Here is a 15,437-nt window from a genome sequence, read left to right as displayed (position 1 = left end):
GGTGGGAAGGATAAAGAGCAGCCTGGGTTCCCGGAGGAAGCCAGGAGCCAAACCTGGCCCTGTCCTCAAGGTGCTGACAGCCCAGCAAAGCTTGGGATGCTGGAGGGGCTGCCAGGTCCAGAGGCACAGAGGGCCCTGCATTCTGATGAGGCACTGGGAGAGGAGTCGCCTAGGTGGGCTGAGGGGTGAGGCAGGATGGACAAACCAGACCAGGAGAAGAGCAGTGGACGTGCCGTAATGGAAATCAGCTCAGACCGGACTTCCTCTGAGACCACCGCTCCTCCAACCTCCTCCTCTTTTATTTTTATTTTTAAAACTAGTGTAACTCACGTAAGGGTCATCTCCAGAAAGGCCTCTGTGTTCACCCAACAGCAAATCTAAAACAAGACGCCTCCAATCTGGACAAGTCGTTCCCATGGCCTTGGGGAGCTCTCTTGCCAACTGGGAGAGTGTGGGCGGTTTGTGCTGAGGATCCAGGAGGAAACAGAGAGAGGACTGACAGAGCAAGGTCAGGGTGTCCCCACCCCTCCCTACCACTTGCTCTGGTTCAGCCACACCTCTGCGGCCTGCCCCCAGCACCCAGCTCTTCTCAGCGTGTCCCCTGGAGGTGGCTGGGCCACTCTGGGTGGCCTCTGCTCTCTCCTGCACCCACCCACCTTCCCCCAATTAAATCCAACTCACTAAGGGCCACAGCAGCCACGGGCCACATGTGGGTCATGAGCCCTGGAAATGGGGTTAGCCTGAAGGCAGATGTGCTAGAAGTGTAACACACACGAGTTTTTAATTTTTAATTTAAATTCAATTTAATTAACATATACTATATTATTAGTTTCAGAGGGAGAATTCAGTGATTCATCAGTTGCACAACACAGCACTGTTCATTCCATCCAGTGCCTCCCTTAATGCCCATCACCCAGTGACCCCACCCCCCCCACCTCCTCTCCAGCCACCCGGATTTGTTTCCTAGGGTTGAGTATGTCTTGGTTTGTCTCCTTCTCTGTTTTCCTCCTGTTTTATTTTTCCTTCCCCTATGTTCATCCGTTTTGTTTCTTAAATCCCATATATGAGTGAAATCATATGATATTTGTCTTTCTCTGACTGACTTATTTCACTTAACATAATACAATTGTAAACTATCTCAGTAATTTTTATCTTAACTCCTTATTGAATAATATTCTGCATATATTGAATTAAATAAAATATATTATTAAAATTAATTTTGCCTGTGTCTTTTTACTTTTTATTTTTATTTATTTATTTTTTTAAAGATTTTATTAATTTGACAGAGATCACAAGGAGACAGAGAGGCAGGGCAGGAAGCAGGCTCCCTGCTGAGCAGATATCCCAATGTGGGGCTCGATCCCAAGACCACGGGATCACGACCTGAGCCAAAGGCAGAGGCTTAACTAACTGAGGCACCCCTCTTTTTGCTGTTTAAATAAACAGGGCTTCTAGGACATTTCAAGTTATATAGATGACATGTACTCTGTTTCCACTGGGTGGCGCTGTTGTAGATAATTCCAGACGGAAGAGAGGGTTGACTGGGCAGATGCAAACCCATCCTCATACACGGGGCTTGCCACGGCCTTCTCGCCACCATCAGCCTTATTTCTGTCTCCTGCTCCCTCTCCCAGCCTCTCTGGTTCCCTCTGCCATGAGCTTGCAAATTGCAAGTCCGCTCAGTGATGCTTCTGGACTACTGAGGCCGGCCAGGGTTGTCCAGGGATTCCCCTGAGGGTCCTATGAGCCTTCACCCATCCAAACTGGGTCTCTTTTTGGGCAGGGGGAGAGTTCTACCACCAAGAAGGTGATGTCCTTCTCTTTCTCACTTGCTTAGCCCAAACCGACACTTCCATTGGCTAGTGTCAAAGGGTATCTGAGAACGTTCCAAGGTGGTGGGGGTACCGGCCCCCAACTCAGCAATTATTCTCTGTAACCATACAGAGGACTCAAACAATTTAAACAAAAAACATTTTTGTTATCGAGTACCCCCTCCATTCTGGATCATGTGCTGAGTGTCTCCCTCTCAGGTCCTGTGGAATCCTGACAAAGTTCTTGTCATTGTCTTCTGCAGGTAAGCTGTCTGGGCTTGGACAAGGACACATTGTGGAGTGGCAACAGCCTTCCTGCTGTGCTGCACGGCCACCCGGAAAAGCTGGGGTTCCGGGAGGAACCTCTGGCTTGCTCCTGTCCTTGTTAGAGGGTTTGCCATTCCCTCAAGGGGCCCACACCTGGGATTGCACCCCAGTTCTCTGCCAGAGCTGGGGGGGTGTGGCTCCATGTTTGAAGAGTGAGTCTGGGTGACCAGTGATGCTACGGACAGGCAGCCATGGTAGCATACGGACTTGGATTTTTAAAAAAAACTGGATATTGGGGCACCTGGGTGGCTCAGTGGGTTAAAGCCTCTGCCTTCAGCTCAGGTCATGATCCCAGGGTCGTGGGATCGAGCCCCGCATCGGGCTCTCTGCTCAGCAGGGAGCCTGCTTCCTCCTCTCTCTCTGCCTGCCTCTCTGCCTACTTGTGATATCTATCTGTCAAATAAATAAATAAAATATTAAAAAAAAAACCTGGATATTTAAGTTTGTTCTCTAAACAATGGTTGAACTGCTCTGACCGACACTGAGATGGGTGCATGTCTGGCCCCTGAGGTGTCAGGGACCAACTGTAGTTCAGAGAGGACTGGGTGTTGGGGCACCTGGGTGGCTCAGTGGGTTAAGCCGCTGCCTTCGGCTCAGGTCATGATCTCAGGGTCCTGGGATCGAGTCCCGCATCGGGCTCTCTGCTCAGCAGGGAGCCTGCTTCTCTCTCTCTCTCTCTGCCTGCCTCTCCATCTACTTGTGATTTCTCTCTGTCAAATAAATAAATAAAATCTTTAAAAAAAAAAAAAAAAAAAAAAAAAAAAAGAGAGGACTGGGTGTTGTGGTAACAGAGACGTGTGTGTGCGTGCACGCACCTGTGAATGTGTGGGCAGTGTGAATAGATATGGGGGTGAGCGCGTGTGTGTGCCCATTTGCAAATCTGAGCCAGCGGGAGCATGTATGTATGTGTACAGTCCTTTCTTCCTTTCCAGATGCTCCGGAGGAACTGAGAGCTTCCTGGGGACAGCCAGGCTTTAGGGAAGGATCTCAGTCCCTACAGGGAGGCCTTGCTGGCATGACTGGGATTTTGGGTCAAGGGACTCTTTGAGATGCTGTCTTGTTACTTGACTCTTCTGTGTCCTCAGGCAACTTGCATAATCTCTCTAAGCCCGTGTCCTTTCCTATATGTATCAGGACTGACTTACTATACCCCCCAGCTCACCTTCTAACTAGAGCTGCTCCAGGTGCCTTGAGGGCCTTTCTTGTCTGATGGGGGAGTCTGGGTGGAGCTAAGGTGCTGGGGGAAGGATGGAGACCCCCAGGGAAACTTGAGGGGACTGGAAGTGCAGCCCAGGGCAGCTGGGGGCAATGAAGTGAAGCTGGGGTGGGTGGTGGGGCTGGGAGAGATAACCGTTCCCTGGGGGCCTTATTCGGGAAGCCTGGTGTGCAGGGATCTACCTGCCCCATCTGCATTGCTCCTGCAGAATCTCTAGTCAACTATCCAGTGCTCACTGGTGCTTCCACAGAGGGGATTTTCTCCTGGGGACAGAGTGAGCCCCGGCCTGGGCTGTGTGTGGGGGAAACTGGGATGCCTTGGTTAGGTTATGACTTATTGTAAAGCCTCTGTTTATTACCTGCTTCCAAGGGCCCGGCATTAAGTACTTTATATTTATTGTCTCCTTGAATCCTCCCGACACCCCAGCAACCAGGAGGAGCCATTTCCCTTTTACAGATGAGAACGCTGAAGTTCAGAATGGTGGCATTGTTTTTGCAAGATCGCAGCTGGTAAGTTGCAGGGCTGGCTTCAGCCCCAGCCTGTGACCTTGACTGTGAAGGTGCCCCTGCCCTGAAGGGCTGTCCATACTGGCTTCCCCCCAAATGCCAGACATTGCTGGACTCCTCCTCCTAGAGCTGGGAGGAGACACCCCTGCCCGGGTGGGGTGGCCTGGTGTGGCCTTGAGTGAACTCACTTCCTTCAGTTTTATTTTATTCAAAAATAATGATTATAGGGGCACCTGGGTGGGTCAGTGGATTAAGCCGCTGCCTTCGGCTCAGGTCATGGTCTCAGGGTCCTGGGATTGAGCCCACGGCGGGCTCTCTGCTCTGCAGGGGGCCTCCTCCTCTCTCTTTTCTCTGCCTGCCTCTCTGCCTACTTGTGATCTCTCTCTGTCAAATAAATAAATAAAACCTTTAAAAAATTGATTTTATTTCCCCATTGTAAAATACTATATTCTTGTTTTTTTTAACTTCTCAAAATTTTTATGCAACGAGAATATATTATTTAAAGAATATGATATGTTCTTAATGTATAAAAAATTTAAAAGTAGAAAAGTGACCAAAAAAAAAAAAAAATCACCTGTTAAATCAGTTACCGCCTAAGAATGACCAAGATTCATTTTGGCATGTTTCCACCTCTTGATGTGGATATTTATAAAGCTGTCCACGGCTGAGTGTCCTTCTGCTTTGTGTCATGTTAGCCGTTGGTACTCTTGGCACCTGTTCAAGTTCTCCCCCTAATGGACAATGAATCCATTGTTATTTAAAACACCAGTGAAGGGGCGCCTGGGGCGCCTTGATCCCAGAGTCCTGAGATCAAGCCCCGCATCAGGCTCTCTGCTCAGCAGGGAGTCTGCTTCCTCCTTTTCTCTCTGCCTGCCTCTCTGCCTACTTGTCATCTCTGTGTCACGAGCAAAACCCCTGCGTCCCGCCAGGAGGTCGCAACGTGTAAAGAAGAGATAGAGAGATGGATATGATGTAACTCACTTGATCTTTACTGGGACGAGGTCCGCACCACTATCGTGGCCCGGTCACGGTCCGCTGACGTTGTCACGGAGAAGGAGACGTCGCCTCACAATCTAGACAGAGAGGTCACCGCAGAAGTTGAGACTGAGAACCAGCGAGGGGTCGGCAACGAAACTGTTGGGGCGTCGGTAGCACCGGCGATGAGGTCCTCCCGACAGGGAACTCGCTTCACCTCAGTCCAACCTGATGCCTCTTTATATACTGTGCTAAGTCTCCTTCATAAACATATTACATCACTTGTTTTTCTTATGCTTACACACCAAAAACATACACACGTCGTAAACATGTTTTGGTTTACGATATTTCGATATTTCGCACAAGTTAAAATATTTACAACTTGTTACTCCGCGCTAATCTTCTCACTACACGCATATGGCCTAGGCTTATTTGCTATGTGGTTAGTTTGTATTTTGTTCCTTTTGCCTGTTTTCATTTAGTAGGGGTTCGCACTTACTACATATTATTTATTTATTCATTTATTTATTACACTTTATTTATTAAAGGTTTGTATTCACTACACTCTGTCTGTCAAAAAACAAAACAAACAAACAAACAAACAAAAAAACCCAAAACCCAGTAGTGAACAATGTGAGCTTTACTCAGTGACCTCTGGGCAGGGGAGGGCACTTACATCCCCCCAACACAGCTCAAGAGTCTCAGCTTTCGAGGACCCCCCTACTGCTCACTCTGATAAAGGATAGTTGGAAGAAAGGCATGGAGGGACAAGGAGCCTCCCCTTCCCCCTGCAGAGGAAACCACCGTTAAAGGATTTTACAGCACCCTGCAAGGAGCCCTCGACCCTTTTCCACATGATAGAAAGTTGACAAAACCTGATTGGATGATAGGTGCACAGAGGGTTAATTAGATTCGGTCAAAAAACCCATAAAAACCCCTAGAACTTAGCAACTCTGGTGGCCACACTCTTGGGTCTCCTCCCCCTTCAGGAGTTTGTTTTATTTATTTAAGAGAAAGAAGAACACAGAGAGATAGAGAGAGAGGGAGAAGCAGACTCCCATGTGAGCAGGGAGCCTGATGTGGGGCTCGATCCCAGGACCCTGGAATCATGACCTGAGTCGAAGGCAGATGCTTAACTGACTGAGTCAGCCAGGTGTCCCTCTTCAGAAGCTTTGTATTATCATTTTACTATCAATAAACTTTGCTTTGCTGCCCACCACTCTCCGTCTGGTTTACCTCTTCATTTTTCGAAGTGGTGTGACCAAGAACCATGGCACTAAAGGAGAAGAAATCCCATAACATAAGGGTGTCCCTTTCTCCCTCCAGGATCTGTCTTTGCTAGCTTCCTCATCTCCCCCCTTGATTCTGTCCCTGTTCCAGACCTTAACCTCTTCTTACCTTGGTTCTGCAATTCAGCTCTGCCCCATGCCTCTCCACTTGGCCGAAAGATGTGCTGGCTTGTAGGATTTCCAAGAGCATGGATGCAGTCAGATGCATCATTGTGTGTGGAGGGGGAACAGAGGGAGAGTCACATGCAGAAGAATGAAAGTGGACCATTTTCTTACACCATGCACAAAAATAGACTCAAAATGGATGAAAGACGTAAATGTGAGACAGGAATCTATCAAAATCCTAGAGGAGAACACAGGCAGCAGCCTCTGTGACCTTGGCAGTAGCAACTTCTTGCAAGACACGTCTCTCCAAAGGCAAGAGAAACAAAGATGAGAATGAACTATGGGGACTTCATCAAAATAAAAAGTTTTTGCACAGCAGAGGAAACAGTCAACAAAACCAAAAGACAATTGACAGAATGGGAGAAGGTATTTGGACTAGTATCCAAAATATAAAAAGAATTTATCAAACTCAACATCCAAAGAACAAATAATCCAATCAAGAAATGGGCAGAAGTAGGGGCGCCTGGGTGGCTCAGTGGGTTAAGCCGCTCCTTTGGCTCAGGTCATGATCTCAGGGTCCTGAGATCGAGTCCCACATCGGGCTCTCTGCTCAGTAGGGAGCCTGCTTCCTCCTCTCTCTCTCTCTCTGTCTGCCTCTCTGCCTACTTGTGATCTCTCTCTGTCAAATAAATAACAAAATCTTAAAAAAAAAAAAAAAAAGAAATGGGCAGAAGTCATGAACAGACATTTCTCCAAAGAAGACATCCAAATGGCCAACAGACACAGGAAAAAATGTTCCACATCACTCGGCATCCAGGAAATACAAATCAAAACCACAGTGAGATACCACCTCACACCAGTCAGAACGGTTAAAATTAATAAGTCAGGAAATAATAGACGTTTGTGAGGATGCGGAGAAAGGGGAACCCTCCTACACTGTTGGTGGGAATGCAAGCTGGTGCAGCCACTCTGGAAAACAGTATGGAGGTTTCTCAAAAAGTTGAAAATAGAGCTACCCTAAAACCCAGCAATGGCACTACTGGGTATTTACTCCGAGGATACAAATGTAGTGATCTGAAGGGGCATGTGCACCCAAATGTTTATAGCACAATGTCCACAATAGCCAAGCTATGGAAAGAGATCAGATGTCCATTGACAGATGAATGGATAAAGAAGATGTGATACACACACACATACACACACACACACACACACACACACGGGAATACTACTCAGCCCTCAAAAAACCAATGAAATCTTGCCATTTGCAACCATGTGGATGGAGCTAGAGGGTATAATGCTAAGCAAAATAAGGCAATCAGGGAAAGAAAATTATCGTATTATCTCATTCATATGTGGAATTTAAGAAACAAACCAGAGGATCATAGGGAAAGGGAGGGAAAAAAGAAAATAAGATGAAAACAGAGAGGGAGACAACCCATGAGAGATCCTAAATCATAGGAAACAAAAGGAGGGTCGCTGGAGGGTAGGTAGGTGGGGGGGATGGGGTAACTGGGTGTGAGGGGCATTAAGGAGGTTATGTGATATAATGAGCACTGGGTATTATATAAGACTGATGAATCACTGACCTCTACCTCTGAAATTAATGATACAGTGTATGTTAATTAATTAAATTTAAATTAAAAAAGAAAAAGTGTGGGGCCCCTGGGTGGCTCAGTGGGTTAAGCCTCTGCCTTCGGCTTAGATCATGATCTCAGCGTCCTGAGATCAAGCCCCACATTGTCAGGTTCCCTGCTCAGCAGGGAGCCTGCTTCCCCTTCTCTTTCTGCCTGCCTCTCTGCCTACTCGTGATCTCTGTCTGTCAAATAAATAAATAAAATCTTTAAAAAAAAAGAAAAAATGAGAAAAAAAAGAATTTAAAAACTGTCAAGCTATAAGCAGATGGAAAAAAAAATCAAATCAAAGAAATGAAGAAGACATTCTGTCATATTGGAACAAAATGGGAAACACCAGCATTCACTCATGACCTTTTTTTGATAAAGATTTTTAATTTATTTATTTGACAGAGAGACAGCGAGAGAGGGAACCCTAGCAGGGGGAGTGGGAGAGGCAATAAGCTAATCCATCACGCCCACACATAGAGGAATTTCCATAAAAACTTTTCAAACAATGGAGTTTGGGGGGCTTGCAGGTGGGTGAACACATCCATGTGCTGGGAGGGAGGTGTACCCCAGCCTCACGAGGGCACAACCCACTGAGTGTGGGGACATTTTCAGATTTGTGCCCTGTACCTCTTTATCTAGCCCTTCGTCTCTGTCCTTGGTAAGAAACGGGTCATGATTAGGTGTTTCCCTGAGATCCATGAGCCCGTTTTAGCAAATTATCGAACCCTAGGAGGGGCTTAGGAGAACCCCTGATTTGTATGTAGCCAGACGGGACCACTGTGGGTAGCTCTGGAGCACTCCAATTGGATGGGGGCGGGGGGAGACCAAACGTGGGGTGTTCCAACTGGGTGGGGGCCGGGAGCGTTGGTCATGAAAGAATTCACCTAAGGCAGAACAAAAGAGAAGTTTTGGGAGCAGAGGGCAGGACAGCAGAGGACAGCAGAGGACAGTCAGGGAGGAGTAGGAAGCGGGGGGGGGGGGGGGGGGGGGGGGAGGATGTAGTGGTGGTGAGGGGACTCAGTTACCGGGCGGAGTGAGGGAGTATGAGGACCTGTGGAATTTCCCCTTTTTTTGGCAATCTGAGGAACTGTGCTTGGTTGTCACTGCTCAGTTAGGGCTTGTGGTTATTGCAAGGTTGGGTCCCTTCATGAGGCTGGGGTCCCTTTGCCTTATTCAGTTTTCACGCTCCAGTGTGTGGTTTAAAATTGGCCTCTTCATTAACCAGAGGGCCCACCACTTGGGATCAACTTCTGCAGTGGGGAGGCAGTGGGACTTGCGGGACTGGATCCCTGAGCCCGTGTGGTCTGTGCTAACTCTGGGGAGTTAGCATTGAAATTGCTTGGCGTGGAAAATCCACTCATTTGGTGCCAGGAGGATTGTGAGCAGAGACATAATTTTCCTTCATTAAGGAATGATGACTCATTATTTTAGGTGTGATAATTGCATGCGGTTATGTTAAGGAAAAAGAGCTCGTATCTGCTAGCTACATATTGAAATATTATGAATGAAATGCTATGCTGTCTGGGATTTGTTTGAAAGTGATGTGGACAGGGCGCCTGGGTGGCTCAGTCGGTTAAGGGGCTCAGGGCACGATCCTGGGGTCCCCAGTATTGAGTTCTCTGCTCAGTGGAGAGTCTGCTTTTGCCTCTGACCTTCCTCCCTCTTGTGCTCTCTCTCTCTCTCTCAAATAAATAAATAAAATCTTTAAAAAGAAAGAAAATGATGTAGGAGAAGGGAGGGGGGTGCGTCGGGAGTGGAGATCAAGACGATGAGTTGATAATTTTTGACTTTGCAATGGGGGGATGTTACATCATTTTTTCCCTTACTTTGGTGCATTTTTTTTTTAAAGATTTTATTTATTTATTTGACAGACCGAGATCACAAGTAGACAGAGAGGCAGGCAGAGAGAGAGAAGGAAGCAGGCTCCCCGCTGAGCCGAGAGCCCGATGCGGGACTCGATCTCAGGACACTGAGATCATGACCCGAGCCGAAGGCAGCAGCTCAACCCACTGAGCCACCCAGGCACCCCGTGCATTTTTAAAAAAGATTTATTTATTTGACAGACAGAGATCACAAGTAGACAGAGAGGCAGTCAGAAAGAGAGAGGGCGAAGCAGGCTCCCCGCTGAGCAGAGAGCCTAATGCAGGGCTCGATGCCAGGACCCTGAGACCATGACCTGAGCCGAAGGCAGAGGCTTAACCCACTGAGCCACCCAGGTGCCCCTACTTCTAGTTTTATTCATGTATTATTTCTAGTTGCCTAAAGATGTTTTCACTGGGATTTTCTTTTTTCCTTTTCTCAAAGATTTTATTTTTCAAGTAGTCTCTTCACCTAACATGGGGCTTGAACTCACAACCTTGAAACCAAGAGTCATGGGCTCCACAGAAGAGCCAGCTTGGGTGCCCCTTCCCTGGGATTCCGGGTAGCGACTCAAAGCCAAGTCCTCTCCTCTCCAGCTTGGCTCTGACTTGTCTAGCTGTCCGCAGTACCCTCTTCAGCACTGAACGTCGTCCCTGCTCTTTTCCCCGGCACCGTCTCTGCTGTCCGGAAACCTGTTCCATTTGCCCTATTCACTCCTGTCTCTTGCAGTGATTTTTTTTTTTTTTCTTCTTGAAGAGACCCTGCTCAAGCTCCACCCTTGTTCTAAGACCTTTGTTGGCTCCCCAGTCCCTAAAATCCTTAGTACAACTCCATAGATTTCCATCCAAAGACTTGCCCCTTTTCATCCCAAATGAGTTTTCCCTCCCATCTCCACATCTGCCCTAGGCTTGGGACAAAATGGATTCTTGGAACCCAGGTTCTCCTGTCTCCATGACTTTGCTCAGGCCGGTGCCTTCACCTGGGGTGCCTCCCTCACACCCACTTTGTCAGATCCTACCTGCTGGCTGCAGCCTCTCCAGGCGCCTCCTCTAGACCATGCTGCCTCCATCTTTTGGAACCGTTTGCATGACCTATTCTGGTCGGCACCTGGCGCTGAGTTCAGTTTCGGATAAGTCATTTGGAGGCTCCTCTGCTAGGCTGTGAGCTTCACGCCACGGGCTGTGCTTTGTTCCATTCTACATCCCATCAAGTCCCAGAACAACGTTCAGTTTTGCTCAACCTGAGTGGGCAAAATTTAGGGCTGCCCATTTAGGGCGGAACAGGCGCACTTCCCAAAGTGGCCACAAGATGGAAGCATAGACCGGGCGTCGGGACAGAAGGGCATGCCCCAAGTTCCAACTCCCCAGGGACCAAACCCCCGGACAGGTGACCCCGTTCCCTTGAGGTGTCGGAGGAGGGTCCTCTCCCTAGGGTTTGGGGCGGTAGGTCTGAGGTGGGGGACACCACCTGGTGGCTTGCTCTGAGTGTGTGCTTATGTTTCCTGTGCCGGCCCCTCCCCAAATTTACTCTGCGGTTCCTTTTCCAGGAGAGACTTTGGTGGGGATGAAAGAAGCACTGGGTGGGGAGTCAGCAGGTTGGGGTCCTGGGTCTGCATTGCAGACTTGGGCCACTCTGAAGCCCCTCCCTCCATCCTTATGGTCTGGGTGGGGTCGTTGAGGCCTGTGTACCAGGAACAGGCCAATCACAGAGTCCAAATACACATAAAGCTTCCTCTTTCTGTTCTCTCCCAGGCTCTCTTCAGTTTCCCCAAATCGTTGTCCTAATGATGGGGGGGCTCACCACGTTGTCTCCATTCCTGGAATTCAGTGTGGCCCAGAGGAGGGGCAAGGTGAGGCTCATGGAGGGCCCTGCACCATCTCAAGGCCCAACTTATTCCCTTTAGTGAGGAGGGATGAGCCCCAACCAAGCTGATGGAAAACACCAGGTTTCTGAAAACTCTTGCGCTGTGACCTTGAGTAAAGCTGCCCCCCTCTAGGGGGACCATTTGCCCTCCCTGGACGGTGGGAGGTTGCAGGGTAACAGGGACTGGCAAATTACAAGTGCCTGGTCCGTGGTAGCTGCAGTTAATAATAAGTAACTATATATGTATTTGTTTCCTGCGCCAGCGTTTGACTGTTCTGAGACCAACTGAGACAGCAGGGAAGGATCGTGGGGATTTAGGGACGCCTGAAGTATGTTTGCTGAGGAGCAGGAGAGAGGAGACCGGAAGGACAGAGATGTCGGTGGAGGGCCAGGAATGGTTTGCGGCTTCCCTTAGCGAGGGGGTGTATGGGGGAAGGAGGGCGCCCCGAGGTGGAGCCTCTCTCCCTGGTGGGGCCGCTCGCGGGGCGGCGGGGGTTTGGCGGCATTTCGGAAGGGAGGGAGAGGCTGCGCCAGGCCCGCCCAGCAGAGGGCGCCGCGAGCGCACAGGGCCGCATCCTGGGTTTCCTCCAGCTCCTTATCCCAGCGGTTTGGTCTGAGCCATGGGCCTCTGCACACAGAAAGGCGGGGGTGGAGGGCGGTGCGGTGGGATACAGGAGGGGTGAGGGTACTGCTGGCCAAGTTGGGGAGCTGTGGGTAGTGTCACCATCTGTGATTGTCGGCCTGTGTCCCGAGTGGCTCTTGTGGGTTTGCTTGTAGTCACCGCAGTCATGGCTTATGCATTCCGCTAACGCTGTTGGGCACCCACCAAGTTTCGGGCACTGGACTGTGAGTAAAGTGGCAAATAAGGAGCATGCCCTGGTCACCATCCTCCTCCATGATCCAGGTGACAGAGGTCGGCCTAGTGCGCTGGGGGAGCACGGAGGAGGGGCTGAGCACTTCCCACCGCCATCCCTCTCACCGGCAGCATCTCTGCGGTGTGAACTCTGAGCAGTGTTCCCCTGCTCTTATCGAGGAGAGAATCGAGGTTCAGACAGCTTAAGGAACCAGCCCAAGGCCACACAGCCAGTAAAGGAAAGACTGGGATTGTACCTGGGGCTCGGTTCCAGCCCTTCCTCTTGCCCTGGGGCTGCCTCGGTTAGGGGGAATAGCTAGTGAGGCTGTGATCAGGTGAGGGGCTGGGCTGGGGGCAGGGAGGCTACTCCGTATGTCCCCCAGCAGGACAGGAGTGGGCCGGGGACGTTCCAAGGTGTGATTTCATCCCAGAATGAGGGAGAACTTTCCAGCAACCAGAGCTGCCCAGTCATGGAATAGGTACGCCCAAGGAACAGAAGTGGCTCGCCTCTTCCTAGATGTTGCAGTGGCCCCCTGTTGAACTTGGCATTCACTCAACCCCGCTTTTCTGCTGGCCCAGACCCTGTCTCCCTCCAGCCTCCTCTTGCCCCCAACCCCTCTCTCTACCTTCAGTGTTCCTGCCTCTCAGGCTTCTTTCAGCAGCTTGCTAGGCATACTGGGCCTTTGCACATGCCTATCCCCTCTTTGTCTGGCGAGCTCACCCCTTCTGCAGGCACTGGAAGGCTTTCTTGATGCCCCACAAGGTCAGGTCGCCTTAGATGTTGCTGGGCATCTCTGCTACCCCCAAATGTACCTCGTCCCGCCATTCTGAAATTATTGGTCTCTTCCACGACACTGGCAGCTCTGTGGCAGGGACCACACTGTCTTCTCCCGTGTTTCTCCAGCGTCCAGCAGTCACCCAAGTACTTCCTTTGGTGCTCAAGAAAAGCTTGTTGAATGAATGAATGAATGAATGAATGAATAAGGAGTGAAGGTAAGAAAGAATGAAGGGTGCATGCAAAGGCAAATGCATAGGCGGGGAGACTTGGGTCAGCAGACCTTCCTGTCCTCTCCTATCACCTTGTGGCCGCAGCCCACGTTCTTCGTTCACCTCCCCCCCACCCCCCAGCAACTGGAGATTCCGACCCACAGTCAGCAAACATTTGGTAAGCATCTAGGCACCCTGCTGGGCACTGTCCCCTGTATTGTCACCCATCAGATGAACAGGGGCAAGGTGACACGTTTTCAGCACACACTGGCTTGTAGGCTTCAATCCCTGCCTGGAATAGTTTGCACCTTGGTCCGGGGAAACGCGCCACACCGGCCCCGCCCTCTTTTAGACCCCATCCGGGATGCGCTCCCGGATGCGCTTTCGGAAAAGGCCACCAGATGGCGGCAGACGCTAAGAGTCCGGGCTCAGCGAACGCCGGCCTGTCTCCGACCGCCGGCAGGGGGCACTGCTGCTCGGCCAGGTGCAAGGCTGAGGTCGCTTAGGTTTATCCGCAGGGGAGAGAGGCGGGGTCAGTCAGCCTGGACTGGGTGCAAACCGCAGCTGGGGAGCAAAGCTGTGTGGCACCCTCATTCCTCCTCATTCGTACAGTGCGTTCTTAATCTCTGCTTTATAGCCTTCATGGGCAAACTTGATTTGGAAAGGGCCAGATGGCGAGTATTTTAGGTTTTGCTGGCCATATGGTCTCTGTTGCAAGTCCTCAGCTCTGTCCTTGAAGTGTGAAAAAACTCATGGATGACCGGGCATGGTCATGTTCCCATCAATCTTTATAGACATCGAAATCTGAATTTCATGCAGTTTTCACGTGTCATGAAATACTGTGTTTTTTAATCTTTTATAAATTTACTTAAAGACGTAAAAACCATTCTTTGCTCTTAGGCCGGGCCACCCTGGGTCTAGCTAAAGTCCCAAACCAGTGTCTGGTGTATAGTAGGTGCTCAATTAGTGCTAACTGGGGTCAACCATTCAGGAGCACTCAAGAGGGGTCCATGGACCCCTCTGTCCAGCAGCCCTAGGAGCGGGGCAGGACACTCTCCTTCCAGTTTTGCTCCCTGAATCTCCACCACTCCTCACAAAAGCACTCCGTGAAGGATGTCTGTCCCCACTCTTCCTTGGTGATCTACTGGTGACATTTTCACACCCATGCCACTGCCGTGACCTTTCTGTCCTCTTAAGGAAACCCCAGCCCTTTTCATCTAACAATGGACAATTTCATTGGTCACTTTGTAAAAAATTGAACTTTATGGAGGGGTTGAGGTGTTCATCTGTTTTAAGTGTGGAGTTAATGAGTTTGACCCCAAGGAACCACCTTCAGTCAAGATAGAGAACATTTCCCTCACCCCCAAAACTTCCCTTGGACCCTTTCCTCATCAATGTTGGCTTTAAAAAAAGTTTCCCAAGGGGCGTCTGGGTGTTTTGGTGGGTTAAGCCTCTGCCTTCGGCTCAGGTCATGACCTCAGGGTCCTGGGATCAAGCCGGATGCATTGGGCTTTCTGCTTGGCGGGGAGCCTGCTTCTCCCTCTGTCTCATTGTAATCTCTCTTTGTCAAGTAAATAAATGAAATCTTAAAAAAAAAAAAAAAAGAAAAAAAAAGAAGTCTCCCAGTTACCAATACGGGCCAGAAATGGAGGCTTGAGCAGGTCCCACTTGTCTCCACCTGGGGAGTGGTGGCTACATTGGTGTTCCCTTCGCTGCTCTACTGTGAGCTCCTGGAGGTCGTGGAGAGGCTGAGCCCACCTCTCCACCTCCACCAAAAACTTCCCACTGAGTTGAATTAGGAAGAGCAGGAGGCCACCACTCAGGGTGAGGGTTTGGGAGTGGGGCTGTGCATCTCAGGAACTAGTGGGAGGCCTGAGGTCAGCAAGCAGGGGGGTGATCACTCCACCTGGAGTTTGGACATCTGGCTCTCCACTTACTCTGGCCACTGTCCAAGTTGACTCAGGGAGTCTGGATCTATTTGCATAAATTTACATACATCAGCATAGGTCTCTGGTACCTT

The sequence above is a fragment of the Mustela erminea genome, chromosome 18 (assembly GCF_009829155.1).
Source record: "Mustela erminea isolate mMusErm1 chromosome 18, mMusErm1.Pri, whole genome shotgun sequence".
Taxonomy (NCBI): Eukaryota; Metazoa; Chordata; class Mammalia; order Carnivora; family Mustelidae; genus Mustela; species Mustela erminea.
The sequence above is the reverse complement of the archived record's forward strand: the minus strand, read 5'-3'. Positions refer to the sequence as shown.